The sequence below is a fragment of the Armigeres subalbatus genome, chromosome 2 (assembly GCF_024139115.2).
Source record: "Armigeres subalbatus isolate Guangzhou_Male chromosome 2, GZ_Asu_2, whole genome shotgun sequence".
NCBI lineage: Eukaryota > Metazoa > Arthropoda > Insecta > Diptera > Culicidae > Armigeres > Armigeres subalbatus.
The window spans coordinates 334284286-334305245 of record NC_085140.1 but is presented as its reverse complement, the minus strand read 5'-3'; the positions used below and the strand labels follow the sequence as shown (position 1 = coordinate 334305245).

General features: G+C 37.4%; 1 protein-coding gene across 1 annotated transcript in view; it reads right to left on the bottom strand.

The window, feature by feature from the left end:
- Positions 1-20481, bottom strand: part of LOC134212799 (roundabout homolog 1-like) — a 331449-nt gene extending 310968 nt beyond the window's left edge. The window contains exon 1 of the mRNA XM_062690970.1: positions 19411-20481. The gene's annotated coding sequence lies outside the window, so the exon portion shown is untranslated. The remainder of the gene's footprint in view (positions 1-19410) is intronic.
- Between the last annotated feature and the right edge of the window lie 479 nt (positions 20482-20960).

The window sequence follows — 20960 nt, the reverse complement described above, 5'->3', positions numbered from 1 at the left end:
AGCCGGGATGACATAATTCTAATTTATGATTTTCTGAATGCACTGCTCTTCCCGCCCATCTCCGCTTCCTCCCCCGAGTCGAGAACATTCCGGGTGGGATTTCTTACTTCATGCTGTTATGTTGCGTCTTGTCGGTTGTAGCATCGTAACACTCCGATCGACTTCTTCCTCGTCGTCGTCGTCGTCATCGTGTAGACAGTCAAGTACAACAATAGGGCAGATGCATTATCATAGAAACCAATTTCCTGCTGGACGGCTTTCTCACTTGTACCGGCGTATTTTTTCCTCCTTCATTCATTCATGCAGTCATTCTGGGATGCCTCTTCGGATGCGCACTTGGACAATGGATTGATATAAATTGTGACCGGTTAATGATCATTGGGGAATTGGGAAAAAAGTGAACGAGGCCGTGCCTGGAATCGTAAGATGGCAATAATTCAATAGATTTTCTCCAAGTTTATTGAGAACACTAGAAATGGAGGGCCTCTAAATCTTGGCGAGAATGTTTAATAAGCTTGTATAATTTGTTACGGGCTTTCGGGTTCGAAAGTAGAAGGACCAAGAATGCATTTAACATATTCAGTTTTGACACTGAGAACATTAAAACACGTTATAAAAATATGTGCTAGCTTTCTTCGAGAAACCAATTGGTTAAAAATAAATAAAATTCAAAATTCAACAAAAAAGAAAACAAATTATGGAATTCATGAATAATAATTTTGTGGAAATTTAAAAAAATAAACTAAAAATTAGTTGAGATTTCCTTTCACACAATTTAACACGCGAAAGAATAATTCAATTTGCAGACACGAGTAAGATTTGTTTGAAAATCGTATCTTTACTGGAAGCATTTACCTCCTAACACCAAACCATAATGTTATGCAGAAAATTCAACGGAACTGTTTTTTGAGGTTTGAGCTTGATGACCGTACAATTCGTAGTTGTTACTCCGTGATTGACCAGAACAATCGAAATTGCACAGGGAACCAATAGTTGGGGCTTGGGATTAGCTTTTCAACCTCAGTGTGCACAGACCGAGAGTTCAGTAATTAAAGGGTCAATAACGGCACCGGCCACGTCCTTACGGTCATCTGGGGGAAGGAAAGGAATAGTTGGTGTGACATCTGTTGTTACTAGATCACCGAGATCACCTCTGCATCTCCACAGTTGCCACAGGAGGGATTCTTATTAGTGGGCGGGGAAAAAAATAAAGCTTTTAATTATTTTGACCGAGATATTAATGCTAACATGAGTCGTCATCTATTATGACGAACTACTCAATGAATTCTTAAATGCAAAAAAAGGAGAAGCATGTTGAAAACTCTATCAATTTATTCTATTTACTAAAAGAAAAATGTTCTGTGTAGCAAATACATATACACAGGATTATTCCTTTACACGACTTTTTCCGCTCATTCTTTTGATCGTGTGATTTCAATTTGTCACCAAAATCATCGCAACATGTTTAAAAAAAATCTTAAGTAAAATCACACGGTAATTACGATGCGTTGAACATTTGGGTTGACTGCGAAATTGAAAAAATGTAAATCATGTAAAAACAGAATCCTGTGTAGAAAGTCCATAGATGTTGTGAAAAACAATCTCAAAAGAATGAACGAAGTCTGGCTACTACAAAGAAAGTTACTCATGATATGAGATACGTGTCAATGTAATTCACAAATTTACACAGCTTTATTCCATCTACGGACCGGTACTAGATGGGTTCCTATTAATCCCAGTTCGTACAGCACACCAGCACTACCAGCACAGGATTACATCCTCCCGAAGCAAAACCATGCCGATGAAGCATTCTGCATTACTCAATCCCCACAGAGCCATTGAAGATCTTGTTGAAAGATTTTTATAACAAATTACATTGACTGAACCTCAATGACCCATGAGACCGACTGTAACACAGAATGATTCCTACCATATACGTCTCCTGAAGAATTATAATCCATAGCCCAGGGTATCCATCGACCCGATATTGTAGTTCAACCTTCAAACGTGGTAATATTTGATTCCTTGAACATTGATTCATGTCATAAAATATTAAATATAAAACTTTATTCCACCAGAAGGATAAACTTTTTAGTGTGAAAGATAAATAAATTTAAATTTATGAAAAACAATTCCGGGTTCATACTAAAAATGAAAAAAAAAATAAAAAAATAAATGTTAAAAGATATATTAATTTGAAGCTTGATTTAGTAGTGTTTAGAAAAGAATCAATAAATAAACTGTACATATATTTAAAGCAATGAATATTCCATCATTCCTGTCAAATGAGATAAATGTATTATGTAAATCGGAAAGAATTCACAGGATTCCGTTGGCGATGATATCTAGCTTCGTACTTCAACTTATTCCGAGAGGCTATCCTCGTCCTTCATGTCTTCGGGATATCCAGGATTGAAACAAATTTTGATGACATATTTTCTTCTAGCCACAAGCAAAATTCTCCAAAAACTCATCGTAAATATTCAGGTAGCACTTAACCGAAGTTTTATTTATTTTTTTACTCATCTGGGTTTCAGCGGCCGAATATTTGTGATTGAAAAAAAAATCGCTCGTAGAACCGCTAAAAAAATTGACGCTCGGGGAAAAAACATCCGAATCAACTCATGGCACACTTCGAACTCCACAGAAAATTCAACGGGACTGTTACAGTAAAACCTCCATGAGCTGATATTGAAGCCAGCATCGACTCATGGAAATATCGAGATGTGGAATATAAAATCCTCGGGAAGCTGTTTTTAAGGGACCATCATAGTAAACCAGAAAATATTTTTAAATATGGAACAATTTTCTTCCATGAGTCGATATCGAGTCATAGAACATCGACTCATCACTCAAAATAATTGTCACTTTAATTCCACTATAAAAAGTCATGTAGACTTTAAAATTCGAAACTTTCATCGGCCTTACTGGAATCAAATAAAACTTACTCAAATCATAAGTGCATCTTAATAAGAAATGTAGTGGAATTCATTAGAAAACATAGAAAATAATATTTATATACTCTTCTAGTGAATTCTACTCAAAATGAATGTATGAAAAATATATGAGTGGGGTTCTCAGAGCGAAAAGTATGTTTATTAACAATCGCTAATGAAACATTTTGCAGAAGCATTATGAGAACGAATTGCAAAAAATGTTTATTAACAATCGCTAATGAAACATTTTGCAGAAGCATTATGAGAACGACTTGCAAAAAAACCTGTTTGGGTGTTAATAAACTTTCTACATCTTTTTTGCCCTCGTCCGCTTCTAGTGGACGGGATACCATCTACAGGTAAACTAGAAAAAAAATTATCGGAGATTCACTTAAAATTTAAGTGTTAAACGAAAATTCACTTAAATTTTATTTTATTTTCTACTGAATTAGGAATAATGAGTGCCATCACTAACAAATCATTTAACTTCTACAAACGAAACTAGATGGAAAATATCCGCATATGTTTTCATGTAATTCTTAAGTGAAAATTATTTTGAGTGCACTCAAAATAATTTTCACTTAGAAGCTACTTGAAAACATATGCAGATATTTTCCATGTAGTTTTGGGTGTGAAAGTTAAATGATTCATTAGTGATAGCACTCATTATTCTTAATTCACTAGAAAATAAAATAAAATTTAAGTAAATTTTTGTTTGGCCCATGTACTTAAATTTTAAGTGAAACTTCGATTTTTTTTTTGATATCCCCATAAATGATATCCCGTCCACTAGAAGCGGACGAGGACAAAAAAGGAGTAGAAAATTAATTCAAACTCAAACATGTTTATTGGCAAATCGTTCTCATAATGCTTCTGCAAAATGTATCATTAGCGATTGTTAATAAACGTACATTTCGCTCTGAGAACCCCACTCATATATTTTTCATACATTCATTTTGAGTAAAATTCACTAGAAGAGTACATAGATATTATTTTCTATGTTTTTTTTTTATGAATTCCACTACATTTCTTATTAAGATGTACTTGTGATTTGAGTCAGTTTTATTCGATTCCAGTAAGACCGATGAAAGTTTCGATTTTTAAAGTCTACATGACTTTTTATAGTGGAATTAAAGTGACAATTATTTTGAGTGTATTAGAGTTTGATTTCAAAGTTTGAGAAGCTACCGCGGCCGACAACTCGCCTACGGTTTCAATATTCCGAACACTCGCTTTTAAATGGCCATTTTGGCTTCATTCGTGTAATTCTCTCCATAGGATCTTGAATTCATTTGTAATCTTGATCATCAGAACTGAAAACCGATGGAATTTTTAGTTTTAGGGTGCCAAAACGCCAGTGTTCGGAATATGAGTCATGTTCGGGATTTGAGCCAAAATGGTACTTTGTACACCCAAAAAATTCTCGAACGAAAATATCAATCATTTTCATCTGAAAATGATTCAACATAGCATAGTTTTAAAGTCCTTTATCTGTGTGAAAAACCAAATTCCCATGTTGTAAGCTTTTTTAAGAATTTGAGATCGATCTTTTTTTCAGAATATTAATGCTTTACCTTGCTTTCGATGTTTTGAATCAGCAATATAAAAATAATCTAACCCTTTCTTATTTTGCAGTATGCTGGCCTATGTCCCTCCAATACCAACTGCCAGTGCTGCAGCATGCTGGTAGAACCAAGCTTGAATCTCAATTATAGAGGCCTAATGCGCGAACTAATTAACTTGCGATCCTTGAGTTTTTCACGCAGAATCGCATCGTTTCGCTGATTCGCCAATAATTGATTTCGCGCCATAAAGCGTATATTTTATGTTAGAAATGAGGAATTATTATCCATTGTTACATGTGAAGAAAGATCATTTGGTGCCCTCAACAAAGAACATAAGTAAAAATCATGCAATGATTCAAATGGCGAGTCGAATCACGAACGGTTTCCTAAGCTGCGAGACTGGTGGGATTTGCCTCGTTCTTGACTTGATTCGTGGATGAGATTTGAGAGTTTCAGTTTTTCCAATACTACTAACTGTAAACACGAAAGGCATGAAGTCGTCTTATGACAGGTGAAGACTTCCAATAAAAGAGCTTAATAGATTTTGTGTTCGTTTTCAAATTTGTTAAAATATTGTTGGTTGTGAAATTGCAATTTTGATAAACGTAGACTAATCCCAAGTAACAATCGCAATGCTTCGAAGATTTATGCTAGTTTGAATCTTTAAATTACGGCATGTAGAAATGCTTAAAGTTTTATTTTGGTTTCATACAGTACTCATTTAATTTGATCCGCAAGAGACCTGAATGACCAATGTTCGGTTAAAAGGTCAAAAATTAAATAAATAAAATAAAATAAATGATCCGCAAGAGTACTTGAGAACTACGGTTTGAGTTCCAATATAAAACCACAGCTCTTTAGGTTTTATAATGCTCTTGTGTTCCTCCTCAGAGCTAAAAAGTGGAACTGACATAAAGCCAGCAGTTAAGTTATATGTTGGTTTTGATCAAGACTTATAAAAGCTGCCAAGCTGCGTAGAGTCCTGTATAAAGCCCACATACACCCTTTAATCCTGAAGAAGACCTGCATAGGAATACCAAGCTTTAAGCTACTACAATGGATTAAAATAAAATTCAGCACAAATTGTTTGACCCACGGAAGTCTTTTCATTTCGATTTCAATCGTAAATAAAAAAAAAAAACAGCAGTTTTTTCTATGTTGATTTTTGATTTTCTATTTCTTACTTACTGAACATACATTCATCTTATCGGGAAGCAAAGAAATACGGCACCAATTTCGTCGCTTGCGTACATGCGTACTCCTGCTGAAAAAATCACAAATCAAATACCTTTCCATTGGTCTCCTTTTAATGGGATGGACATCGGAGCCATGAGATTAAATCCAGGAGCAGTTCCCTTATATATTTAAATCGTCGGAAAACTGTTCAAACAGCATTTGCCGATGAGAGGAATGAAAATATGTATTTGATCCATACCTGCTTTGCCAATTTAACACGAGTAAAACATTTTTATGGTACAAAATGTACCATTTGACAATTGTAACTATATGCTTTTTAATTGAAATGCTTACTTTTAAAAGTACTTGCATGCGACGCCGAGGGCAGAAAAAGTTTGTTTATGATTTTTTTTATATCTATCTATGTTGTCATGTTGTCATTATATATAAAACTACCAAGCTTTTAGTTTGCACAAGATAAAATTTGCTAGTCGTAACATGGTATTGAGAAAGGCCAAGATAAAACCACTAGTTGTTTAAAATTTCAAGATATGGCCAGCTCATGAGTGATGTTTATATACAGGCATATTTTATGCAATCAAAATTTTATTCGAAAAAATGTCGCCGTTTTGAAAAAAATAATGAATTTCATGATCGAAATATCATGCATATTTATGTTCCACCTGAACGGTAAAATTGGTCATCCGCTTTGATTATTTGATCAAACAAATTGGTTATTCATTGAAATTATTTCGAAATTTTTTTATTGACTAAGGCAATTAACTAAACTTAAAAAAATCTAAATAATAACCAATTAACGAAGGGCATTGTTGAAATATTGATTATTTATCATGGTTTCACCATGAAAAATCCCTGGCATGCCTTCAAACATGCATAGAACACTAAAAGCCAGATATGAACTTTTATTGAACATGGCTGATAATAATTCTTATACTTTTGTTGCTGTTATATAATCCATATATTGCAGGAAGAAAAACATATTCGAGTACAAACAATAAACAAATAATCAACCTGAGAGTTGACAAATGTCTAATTATCGGCTTATTTGTTATATCATAGTCATGAAGTGGTTGTATCATGGTTATATAGCGGTTCTCAAAACCACCAAGTCTGGAGGTGATTTTATATTGCATGTTTTATGTGAGACTTGAAGTATATGATAAAACCGTTGGTTCTGGACTGGACCGCATATCGGGTTCAATGATTGCAATAAAACTGGGCCAACTGGCTGTAACATGGTTATATAGAAATCTACAGGAGGTTGTGGAAACTGCGAGGACTGCATGGAAGGTTTTGAGATTAGGTTTTGAAGAACGCTATAAAACTCTGATACAACCTCAATTGTTACTTGGGAAATGTACATATTTAAGATCCCTGAAAAAGGTCCCGAATGCGGACCGAAACGTCGGAACAAGAACATTATAGATCGTTCGATTTGATAATCATAGTTGTTTTCTAAATTTTGTATAGAACGGAGGAGTAAGATATTTGTTAAGTGCCATACATTCTCAATACAATTGAGGTAGTCAAACGCAAAGGTTTCGTTAGTTTCCACGTTCAAACACTATCAATGTATTGCCTAGCTAAGCATAGTTGGTCCATGTTGTTTTTTTCCGATGCTCTATCAGACATCAAGCTCAATCAAAGTTAATTGCCTATTTCCGGGGATTAAACCACCCGACTTGGACGTTAATTTACAATGTTATGGAAACTCATATGTGAATATGTACGTTATGTGGAAGATATTGATTTGAAAAATGTATTGGAGGTAACCACTTTCCCTTCGATGGGACTCGAACCCATGACCCTACAGTACGCTAGACTGGTGCTTTAACCAACTAAGCTACGAAGGACCTCCGTCGGCCTTCGCAACCTAGCGGCTACTGAACGAGCTCGAGATTCCCAAATTGGACGCATAGTCAAATCACTCGCAATCCATTTCTCAAGCCAATACTTCCACATGTGTATTGTACACGTCCACATTAGAGGAGCGTGAGTATTTAGAATGTCTGGCGGCTATACACATTCTTCATCAGCAACGGTACTGATCAAGTGAGGTTGTGTAAGCATTTGCCAGTCGGTCGTCAAGCTCAGACCCGACCGCATTGCGTAGGCAAGAGCACGCAACTCAGGTTCAGTTCAATCAAAGTTAATTGCCTATTTCCGGGGATTAAACCACCCGACTTGGACGTTAATTTACAATGTTGTGAAAACTCATATGTGAATATGTACATTATGTGAAAGATATTGATTTGGAAAATGTATTGGAGGTAACCACTTTCCCTTCGATGGGACTCGAATCCATGACCCTACAGTGTACTAGACTGGTGCTTTAAGCATTTTTCAAGCATTTTCCCCTGCAGTCAGCTCAATTTTGACCAAGATGTTATTTACACCCTTCTGCTTAAAAAGAGGGGGTTATAAATTGAGATCATTGTTCAACACATAATTTAAAATAACTCTCATACTTTAATTCTTTGTTGTTTCTAGGAAAACTAGATGTAATGGGAAACTGTTTCAACCATTTAAAACAAACCTTCTTCTTTATTAGCATTACATTCCCCATTATTGGGACATTACCGCCTCGCAGCTTAGTGTTCATTAAGCACTTCCACAGTTATTAACTGCGAGGTTTCTAAGCCATGTTACCATTTCTGCATTCGTATATAATGAGGCTAACACGATAATACTTTTATGCTCAGGGAAGTCGAGTCAATTTTCAAGCCGAAAATAGCCACCGGGAATCGAACCCAGCCACCCTCAGTATGGTTTTGCTTTGTAGCCGCGCATCTTACCGCACCGGAATTTGCAGCATTAGTGAACAAAAATCCGTATTGAACCCCCTGACGATGGTTCCTTCCTAATGTACAAAATATCACAAGCTAGTCAAAAAGCTGCTTGGTGCAGTTTGGCAGAACCCCATCTATTTTTTGTTGTGAATCTTCTAAATTTTGCATACGTTGCGACCTGTCAAAAGCAACATTCCTAATTTTTAAAATTTGTATTTACATGAATAATTTAGCTTTACAATCAGAGTTTGCAGAAATCGCTCTCAATAGATAACGAACAACGATAAAAGAAAGGCAAAACTATCCCGAATCATAACAAGCCATGAAAACAAATTTATCAAACTTACCTATACAAGTGCGAAAAAACAGAATCCGATTGGCAGCCCCCACAGAGAAGTGATGATTTTCACTTTGTTCTCGCTCATTTTGTGTTGGGGACCGCACAGCTATGTAGAACAAGTTGAAATCCATTATCAGAACCAGTGCTCCCGTGTTTGGAGCTTTAAAAAAATATCATGAGGTATAGCCTCCCGAAGCAGTTCTTTCTCATGACAGCTTGCGAAAAAAAGTCTCTCACTGTATGCTTCATATCGTATATGTAAACATGGATGATAAGTGAGAGATTTCTTCATTCTCTTTTGGATTAAATCCCTGTTTACAACGTTAGTTTCGATGATTAAGAACAAATTATCATCAAGCCTGAAAGACATCTTACCACTCGCGTAAGATTGTTTTGCAAAGCTAATCATTCGTAATGAACCACATATGGTTCGCCAAGATTAATCCTCTCCCAACAAGCTTCGAATTCTGTTTGAACTCACCCGAGATGCGCTCGCTCGGGAAAGCATTGCATTTGGCAAATTTCATCAAATAAATTTCACTGCAACAGCATTCCTTGCTCACGCCGAGTAGTTCGCTCCGGGCCATACCACAATCAGCATCTGTTTTGCTTTGTGTGGCCGGAGGAAACCTGCTGCACGCCCAGCAACTTCATCTCGCATAGATCATGTTCGGGAATGCATGAAAATATGATATGCTCCGCTTTTGAAGTTGTTACCAGCAGACTGAGTGACTGCCACGTCGTCGTCATCGTCATCGGCAAGTGTGCTTGCGTTCAGTACCTACTCCAGTAGACCTTTCCCGTCCAACCGACCGTCAGCATCGGCATAACGACTTCTACGGAGGAGGCATCCAAACAGTTCACGCGATGTGGTTTGATTCGAAGGATGCCTCCGACGCTCGAGCGAGTCGCATTGCATTACACAGCACAGAGGGATGGATCTGAGTAGGGATCCATCCTACTGGCAGCCTATGTATTTTTGTACCTTTTTCCCATCCCAGAGAATCCGGGCGCAGACATTTCGGCATCTTTTGTTATTTTATGAATGGAACTTCTTCACCATTGCATGGACGCTTAGTCGCTTGCTTGGTGGAAGAAGCTCGTCCTCCTTCGCATTCGCCTGTTGCCAGTGAGAATATTAGGCGGATCAGGGTAACGAACGGGAAAAATGAAAGATAAAAATGCATGCTACTGCATTCCGTGGAAACGCAAGAAGGTACAATACCTTGCGCGGTGGCGGTGGAACTTACTTCGCTTGAATGATGTCTTTTCTTTACTATTTTATATTTCCTACCAACTAGATGGCTTTGTAGTGAGTTGACAGCGAGTGAAGGACGCTGTGAGGCGAAAATAGTCCGATTAGTCACTTTTTTACGTAATTCTACACTGCCCCACCACAACTAACAGTCAGTAAGTGCCAAGTTGAACGAACAAATCGCTAGGTCGCTGATGCTCTAAGCGATCTAAGCGTTCGGAAATAATCTCTCCAACTGCAACAACAGCATCGTTCGCTTTCACCGTTTCAGGATCAGAGAGCGTAGAAAGTTTGTTATTTTTGTCGTTTTTCCGCTCTTTTACGCTTGATGACTAATTTATTTTTCCCGTTCTGCGTTACGTTTTCGGGTAGGTTCCCATATATTCGGTGGTATTATTATTGAATCAAGCCGACACGAGCCTTTGTTAGTTTTTTCGTCTCTCCGTTTGTGTTTGTTGATGCAAAACGAACCCAAAAATCTATACCAGCTGCGGCAGTACAGTACAGGACATCCCGAAAGGATGATGCTTGTTCTCGCTTTTTATCCTTTTTACATTTCGCTAACCTTGCAGAGCTAAGCATCACACGTCCAGTGAAAGTGAAGAGAAAATCGAACATTTTTTATGCTTTCCTTTATTCGTGTTTTTTTCTCATACTTTCGAGTTTCGATCGCCTCCCATCGCCAATGATCCTATCCTCATCATCGTCATCCGCCGATAAGCGGAGACACCAGCACAAATGAAGCTGGGATTTCCGAGCTCGAAAGTAGGTACATTAATCCTCGAAAATCCACCAGACCATGAAATTGGACAATGCGTTCGTTGACGACCACGCCGCCCGGCCGATCGGCCGGTTCCAAACAACGGTGGCTTATGGAATTACCTCGACCGGTGATGAGGTAAAAAATATGCCACACGTCTGGCCGGTGATACCTACTCGAATATGGGAATGTTTCGACTGGATGGATTTGTAAGTGCGTGCGACAGAATTTAAAATTATCGGAAAAGTTTGATGTGGGTTGTTGTTATTGTTGTTTGGCGCATAACATAGAAATCATTTCAAAGATATGGACTCGCCATTGTAGGATGCTTTCTTTGGATCTTAAAGAAGTGGATAATGTAGAAATTTTCATTAGCTGATACTTTTAAGAGTGACGTTCGTTTTTTTTTACATTTTGTCATTGTTTTCATTTTACTAATTCACTTATTATTTCCTCCGATATGTTCTGAAAGACCATGAAGTTTATTTTGCTAGGAAAAGAAGTTAATTTGAATACCTTTATTCAAATTGCAATGCATTAATAAAGTAATTGCCGTTAATCCATCACTATCTGTATATGAAAAACGCATTTTTTTATTTTAGTAGAACACATGAAGATAACCAAGAACGGCAAGCCAAATCGACCATATTCTTTTTCTTCTCTGACTTTACGAACTTCCGCACTTACAGCAGTGCGAATATAGAATTCGATCATTACCTTGTTGCAGTATGCTTGCGCCTAGAGCTCTCGGCGGTGTGTTGCAGATAAAGCGTATATGCAGATAAAGAGTTGTTAATAGCATACATTTGCTCACTAGAATAGTCCTCTGCATCTTTCTAAAATGCACAAAGATATGTATTTCAGATTGTATTTCAGAAATGTGATCGAAAAGTTTTACGGCAACAGTTTGCCAGGTATGAAGAAATAATTTTTCCTTTCTCATATAAAAAGTTGCACCAAAAGGTTATCATTTCCTTCCAAATTCGACCTTTTTATATGAGGCTTGGAGACCCACAGTCTTATATAAAATCATCTCGATGAACTGCTATTAGAAGAGGAAAATTAGTTTGACACTCATTGTTATAAGAGACCAAGGAATGCTCTGCATATCCGTGAGCGTCACGGGAAAGGAATAGTTGGTTGGTTGAAAAGGTAATTCAAGTGAAGCCACCTTGGTAAGCGAATTAATAATTATTGTAAACAAAGTTATTTTGAAAACTCGAAAACGAAAACCGTGTTTCAATCCAACGTAAAATAAATGTGCTTCGTTTAATAAGCTCCTACAACATTCCTACAATCGATTCTGCATTAAATAATTTTGTGCTATTCGATGCAGAGATAATTTTTTTCACTTCGTGTTCACTGGCACAAGCTGGCAAAACATTTGTATAACACAAAATTTTGAAAACAGCTTTATGATTTTGTTCAGCGGTGCAGCCAACATTTTAGATAATGAACGACCGTTCGAGGCAGTATGGTGTGAGTTTAAATTTGTTTCGAAATTCCATTCAATTTCGTAAAAATCTATTTTTCTAGAGAAATTTTTGTAGTTTTTCGAAACGAAACTAAATCAATAAATCAGATTTCGCCATGCTCAAATTTCGCGAAATTCCGCGGAATTTCGTTTCGAACCTCCTGAAACGAAATTTTTCGAAATACCTCATAGCGATTTCTGCAAACCCTGGCCATCATTATGATGCTATCGAAGAATAGAGTGACTCATTGTATAAAAAAATTGGTCTAATTTGCGGATGACGCAGCTTATTCCAATAAATATTACTTATAATTTTTTTCTGTGGCCCTGTAGACGATTAAGAGCAATTTCACCTACGACGTCTAAAAAATCTGAATATTTGATCTGCTCTTTTTGTCTTTGATTTTTTTTTTAAAGCGAGAGAGAAAGATTTAAAAAATGCAACTTTAGATGCGTAAATATGCTTAATATCTTTTGCCGATCGAAAGTTATAATCATTTTTCATATCTCCGATTGTGACAAATCAAAAAAATATGTTCACATGGCATTTGAAAAAGCAAGCCATATTCTTCATGATATCGAAAAATTGAGGATGTGCTTTTTTATCTAGAGTTTCATCTATTTGACTTCAACTTGGCAACGAAAAAAAAATTCAGGCAATGTTCTTATAGCAAAACACGCGTCTTGAAAATTTGCTCTAAGGATGAACATATTTTTAGGTCAAGCAGTTATAAGTGTAATTTGTTTTTTTTTTGTATACGTAATTATCAATTGAATCATTTGTTTTAGAAACTGCATAAATAAATATATTTTAAACAATTTCGAGAAAACAACAAAAAACTGTTTTTGAACAAATTGGCACCGAGTACTGCTTACAGTTTTCGCTCTGGAAGTACCCCGGGGTGTTCGAAAGATTTGGTGCCCAATTTTTTCAGAAACAGTGTTTCGTTGATTTCTCGAAATTGTGTTAAATGGATATATGCAGTAGGGCAGTTCGCATTTAAAAAATGTTCAAAAATTCCAACTCCCATATCTTTATTAGCATAATTTTGATAATATAGGAGTCCTGACAAAATTTCAGGCAATTCGGTGGCCATTTAGGGTGGCGCGGAGTCAATTTATGTTTATATGGAAATTTGTATGGAAAAACTTAAAATTTATTCAAATCCCCCTACAACTCTTAAATCGTGATGAATTCAAATAAACATCCCCAACCTCCATTTTTGGAGTCTATTTGAGCTCAACCAGTGGATAATTCATTATTTTGATTTATATTTCCACTGCTACGTTGAGGCTAATTACACCATTTTAGCCATTTATCTCATATTCACACTATCAATAGAACAGTTAAATCCACTCATAACTAATGTGTTATCCGTAGGTTTCCCTTATATAGATTCCTAAAAGGGAGGTTGGGGATGTTTATTTGAATCCATCACGATTTGACATTTGTAGGAAGACTTGAATAGATTTTAAGTTTTTATCCATACAAATTTCCATTTAAACATAAACTTACTTCGCGCCACCCCTAAATGGCCACCGAATTGGCTGAAATTTTACCAGGACTCCTATATTATCAAAAATATGCTAATAAACATAAAGGAGTTGGAAATTTCGAACATTTTGTAAATTTGAACTGCCCTAATATGCAGTTTCTAAAACAAATGATTTATTTGTTCTTCAAATGCGTGCACATATGTAGTTTCTCAAACAAACGAAAAAATTTCATTCATTCCTGAACAATTTTTTTTTCGTATTTTTGCCTGAATACCTACGTATTTTTGGACGGAGATTCAGAATATAGAAAAGTCTCATTTGGCCAGTCTCCAGGATGCAGATTAGGGTGGCTCAAGTTAGTATGGGGAAAACTTATTTCAATGTTTTTGATGGGCTGCCCTCTTATTTGGTACTATTTGATGCTTTGGACAAAATTTCTGCCAAATCGGTCAACGTTTGGGCGGTGCTTAACTCGTTGGAAGTCTATATGCAAAAATGTATGCAGAAACATCCAAAAACAGTGATTTGCAGTTGGACGGCACAACTTACGATGAAGAACTATGATACTCATTCAGTTGGATGTTTCTGCATACATTATTCCATATAAACTTCCAACGAGTTTAGCAGCGGCCAAACGTTGACCGATTTGGCTGAAATTTTTTCCAGAGCATCAGGGCATTAAATAGAACCGAATAAGAGGGTGGCCCATCAAAAAAATTGAAAAAGTGTTTTTTGAGCCACCCTAATGCAGATACAGGAGAAAAGATGCATTTTTTTGTCAAAACTACAGTACTTTAAAAAAAAAGACCCGTAACGCTGGGTAGACACCTTCACGTGGTGTGTTACGGGGTAAGATCTACCACGGTTTTATTGCCAGCTACAGGCAAATCCTGACCCAACGAATACCTTTATCATTATCCAACTCCGTGGTACTTATGAGGGTGTCGCTAAGTCGGTGGCCTGTGGTTAAGTATGTACTACATCAACTCTTCCTTCCTCTCCGGAGTTACGGTGAAGATGGACGTGGCCAGGAATAGTAATCCTCATGCGTTTGGAACATTCAAAGTTAATTGCCTATATGCCGGGTATTAAGCCACCCGGTGTGGAAATTAATTACTATGTCTGAAACTTGATTTTGGATATATACAACCTGTGATAGATTTAGCTCGGAAAAGGTATTGGAGGGTAACCGCCCCTTCGGTGGGCTTTGATCCCACGACCCCAGTTCGCATGACAGGTACTTTCCCTACTAAGCTACGAAGGACCTCCGTCGTCCACCGCAGCTTAGCGGTTAGTTATTAATTAAGTAATTAAGTATACTGTTCGGTATTAAGCATTTTTTAAATCTTATTGTTAAAATCCTGTTACAACATTTGAAAGATAATGGCTAGTAAGAACAAAACTGTATCAAAATAATTTATAAAGATCACAATATGCTAAAATTGTGTTAAGTTTTAGCTATGCTCTTCTAGTCGGGCACGCATTTGATTGATAGATGAATACACTCACACTGCATTCATTAAGTGTTTAAGTTTACGTGACAATTAGGTTCTGCAGTATCTAAACGTTACCATAATCTAACTTCATGAACATGTCGGGCCAATGGATAGGACTAATGGACTAATTCATTTGACGAGGACCGAAATAATTCATGACGTTATACTACAGCACCTAATGATGTGATGTGCGAGTTTATTATTTGACGTTGAAGCGATGTCGAAATTAACATTTTCTCCATATAAAGAATATCATATATCAAAACAAATATTTCCCGTATTTTCTTTAACATTTTTTTTCTCAAATTAGGAATCATGGAAAAGTTGTGTGGCATATATTGTATGATCTTCAATACAAAGAGTGTACGGAATGGTTCTATACCATTTCCCCGAAAAACACTACGCGGATTTTTTTTCGCGGTATGACATTTCGCGGAATATCAACTCTCCGAAATACATTTTGCGGAATGCACCTTTTTTCTGAAAGACATTTCGCAGAATGTACCTTTTCACCGAAAATCATTCCGCGGAATGCCATTTGACGGAATTAAGTTAGAATAATTATCATTGAAATATTTTCCGAATTCTGCTTAATTACATACAATCCGGGCTAAACTCTTCTGGATTGCGATTTCCAGGATATTTTACAGAAGAAGGAAATGCTTTCTTTGAATGACCGCACCCAGTTGGTATAACGCAAAGTGAGTAAACAATGCCTTCTTGAAATGGACACGTTTGCTCGGTATAAAGAAAAGAAAGGAGGTGAATGAATTAACGCAATTGTCCGGTAAAGGGAAAAGATAATGCCTACTTTGAATGTATGCTTTTGCCCTAGAGATAGTCAGGTTACACATTTTGCAAAACCGAACCCGACCCGACCCCGATTTGTAAATTTCCTTCAAACCCGGACCCTACCCGAACCCGGAATGTTTTTTTGTATCAAATTTGAACCCGACCCGTACCCGAGAATTTTGCATTCGTAAACCCGTACTCGACCCAAACCCGACATAGTTTAATTATTTAATCCCGCACTATAGTTTTGCTCGAAAATTCGAGCAAAACTATAGTGCGGGATTATTTTATTTAAATCGAAATATTTTTTTAAATCGAAAAAAATGTAAGCCCAAATAACGAACTAGCCTCACAATTAACAAAACTGAATAAAAAAATATTCAGTATTTCTTAACCCCGTACCCTACCCGGAGCCGATTTTTTTTTATCTCACAAACCCGTACCCGACCCGAACCCGATATTGAACTAATTTTTCAAACCCGATCCCGACCTGAACCCATCGGGTTTAGGGTTTCAAAACCCGAAACCCGACCATCTCTAGTTTTGCTAGGTATAAGGCGAAATGAGTTGATAATTGATAATGAACGCGTCGTCTCGGTATAAGGCGAAGAGAGGGGTAATGCCTCCTTTAAATGGATGCATCTGCCCGGTATAAAGCGAAAGGAGTTGGTAACGCCTTCTTTAAAAGAAAGCGTCTGCCCGGTATGAGGCGAAGGATAAGGTAATGCCTTCTTCAAATGGTAGCGTTTGCTCGGTACAAAGCGAAGGGAGGATGTAATACCATATTCAAATGAATACGTTTTTTTTTCAGTATAAGGCGAAAGGAAGAAATAAAGGATTATTCATAAAAACGGCTATTCGTAACATAGTAAAGAGAGGAGATAATCCCGTCATTATATGTGGCCCAGATATTTTAAAGGATTTTCATGGGGCAATTGCAATTTTGAAAACTTTTTCTATATATTCTGGGAGGCCTTCTTTAGCCGTGTGGGAAGATGCGTGGCTGCCAAGCAAGACTATGCTGAAGGAGGCTGGGTTCAACTTTTGGCCCGGTCTAGGAAATTTATCGAAAATTTTATTTTTTGACTTTTTTATGCATAAAAGTTCCAACGTCGTAATCTCGTGTTATACGAATGCAATAATAATGGTAACTTGGCTTAGAAACTTCGCAGGAAATAATTGTGGAAGTATTGAATGAACCACTAACCTATTATTATCAACTAGTTTATTTGTGGACGCAATAGCGCCCGTGGCAAGTGTTTTTTTTATCAATTTTTAAGAGTGATTGATGATTCTTTTCTGCATTTAAAAGAAATCAAAATTTTCAACGTCTATTGTCTGTGATTTTTTTTCATCAAATACTGTGTCTGGTTGTCTAAGGTTGTCACTGGTTTTGTTTTCTGCATCTGATAGTAAAAAAGAATTAAAGTGTCAAATATTTTATTTTTGTGAGAATTTCCCCGCGTGCTGCGTCTGGTTGGCTAGTCACCGGACAGACAAACAGGGCTATTATATATATGATGATGATCGGCGAAAAGGTACAAACCGCCAAATGTCGTACCGCGAAAAGTTACAAACCGCCAAATGTTATTCCGTGAAATGTTCAACCGCGAAAATGAATTCGCGATATGGTTTTCGGCGAAATGTTATACAATCATACGGAATCAATTTACATAATTTGAAAAATGTTGTGTACGACGGCTTCAGCATGTGTTATTTACACTGCGTGAGTTTCATTGCGAAATTTCCAGTAGTTTCGAAATTACAGTCGAAGGAACAGGAACATTCCACACCTTAAGAAAATATGCTAGTAATGCAATTGTGTGCTAATGGCCCCTAAGTCACCAAAGCTGCGGCCGAATCATAGATACTGGGCTGGAATAAAAATTAGAGCTTTGAAGGCATCCAAAATTTTGCATTATGGAACATAAACCAAATTATTGCAAACATTTTTATCTGACTTGTGCTGCTTGTGGTATTGGTCTCGCGCGGTAGCATTGGCTAATAAACGTCATCATTTTTAATTCTTCGACTTATTTCAGGTTGGCTGTTTTGCTACTTCTATAATTGAAAACAAAAATGAAAAAAAATAAAAAAAGTGCTGAAATATAATTTTGGACTGACATTCGCCAAATTTTAGGAGAGCATCAATCTCATTGTCCGATTCACACTGCAGTACTTTTTGATTTTTTGTTTTCGATTTTTGTAATAGTTAGATGCGTTAATACTATGAGTTCTTTGGCAAAGTTGACCATAATTGAGTCAAATAATCGACTGCGCAATAAAATGAGTTAATTTGTTTGTTGGGAAAGATTAAAAGCGGAAAATGTCGGTTTAGGACTTGTACTTGTACTTATGAGTTAATTTGAGAAAGAGATCCACCATTTAGATTTATTAACAAATTAAAGTGAAATAACCATGCATACATCAAGATAAAATATTGTATTTCAGTCCCTGAACAGGATGTTCGGAGCCAGGATGTTCGGTATAGAAATCCGTAAAATAGCATCAAAATCTTGGCCTGGATGTAGTGAAACAGAACTCGTTGCTTGTGCCTGGATCTTTTTGCCTGTCTTGGCACGGTGGATTTCATACCATTAATCAAGCCGTCCACAACCAGGACGTTAGGCAAGAAGATTCGCGCTTCGATTGTTGTGCTGTTCTATAGATGGTCTTCATACCTCCCTTTCACACTCTATCGTTTCATACTTGTTCGCGCCCTAGCGAATTTCAATCTGATGATTTTCAATTACCTTTCGATTATCTACTCACTCATACTTTGAGTAGAAATGACCGATAAAGCCGATAAACAAATCATTTATTTCAATCACGGTCGTAAAATCTGTTCCTATTCCGAAAATAATCATAACTTCACAAAATCACTTGAAATTGATCAAATTTCTCAGTTAGGATAACTAACTTAGGTGAGCTATGAAACAATATCAAATTTTATTCAAATTAACCCAATTCAACGTGGGTAAATAGAAACGTTTAAGATCGAATTGAACATTTTTAGTTATTTCACGGATACCAATCACCAACCTCATTTGTATAAATGGAATTGCTCATGAAAAATAATTTTCGGTGGAATATCATAAAAACTAAAAGTAATATTGGGTTTTATACAATGGATTTATCTGATTTTTTCCTAAATAATTTTCCATTGCCTTCCAAGCTTTCATATTAAAATTCTCAATTTTTTAAAGCTTATAATTGATCTTCTTACCAAGAAACTAATGAATGAAAACAAATATGAAGCAGGATAAATTACTTTCTAAACGCCAAAAGCATTAATCCTCAGATAATCACCTTATAATGCCGGTTGAGACTCCGCCTGTAATCCCGATGCAACGGCTGCTCCTTGCCAATCTTGCACCGACGGTGGTCCTTATGTTAGCTGGATACAACTACTACACTGCCAATACCACCGACCGACCAGAGGCCATGTTACAGCATCGTCCCAAGGAAAAGCTAAGCACAACCGTCCTCTTCTCTTCGACACCACCGGGGATTATCCGTTATTGGTTCCAATCAAATTACTCTCACCGGGACGTGGACGATGATTATCTTGTTGATTGCAATCACTACTGCACCGGTTACTGTTGCTGCATCTGAACCGTTAAAGCACTGCTACGGAGTACACAATTTTTCATGAATTCATCATTTTCATCATCAGCATCACAATCACATCATTTAGCGGTGCAAATTTCACGTTAAATTATTCATCGTACCAAATCCCTTCCGAATCACACAAAAGCACGCGCGATCCACTTTGAAATTTTCGTGACCTGCCCAACTGCGAATCACATTCAGCTCAGGTCGGCGTCGAGGGCCGCTTATTGGAACAATTTATTCAATTTTGATGCACCTATCGGCTCCACAAATGACGTTCTTTTATTATTCTCGGTTCGGTTGCATCACATATGCATGCACACACATATACCAAACGCTGATTTTCGGTTCTCAATTGAGTATAAAATTAACCCTTTCATGAGGGGATTTTTTCTGACTTCAAGCAGCCAATTACGATCACTTCACTATTGAATTGTTCAAATGAATCACATCAGAACAATTTCACATTTCATCTCTCCGAAAACGGCGGCAGTCAAGATAGCAGTTATACAAGCCGCTGCTGATAATTGCCCCTGATCTTTTGAGACAACTCGTACAGCCGTTCACAGATTACGCATCAATTAATCCCACACGCGCGCACACGCGAGTTTACTCCTTTGGAGAAGCCGCCTCCAGATTCAATCCAACCGGGGACCGTGCGTCTCCACCAATGAGCACAAAAGAGTTCAAACGACCGGCGCCGTCGGGAGCAGCATAGAAATCACGACCCACCAGATCAACATGCCAAACTAGCACTGACTTTCCGTTCCGTGGAAAGCGATGCTTCAGCGCTCTTTCGAAATGAAATCCCACAGCTCCTAAACGGTTGCATCTTCCGGCACCGTTCGGCTCATTCGGATCGGGTTTCGGCCAAAACAGCTGAGCGAGCCGAAGTGAACGACGTAGCGCATCGTCCAGTAGAAGCCATGCAAAGAGAAGGAAAAACTTGACGAAAGGATGTGAAACACGACGGTCTCGTACGAAACCAAACTCTCGCTCTCACATAAAAGCATAACATGTGCTCGCTCGGGTTTATGCTACCCGACGAATGCCGAAGTGAATCACCCGGCGGCACTGGTCGCCGGGGACGGATGCTTTGTTTATGTTTTTAATTTGCGGCCGATCCGAATGTGAGACTCTTGTCGTGATGATTTTCTCTTTCTCTGTCGGGTCCTACGCTACAGAGCCAGCATAAATATGCTGTGCTCACGAATGGAAACGACGAATGGATTTTCTCCATACCCCGA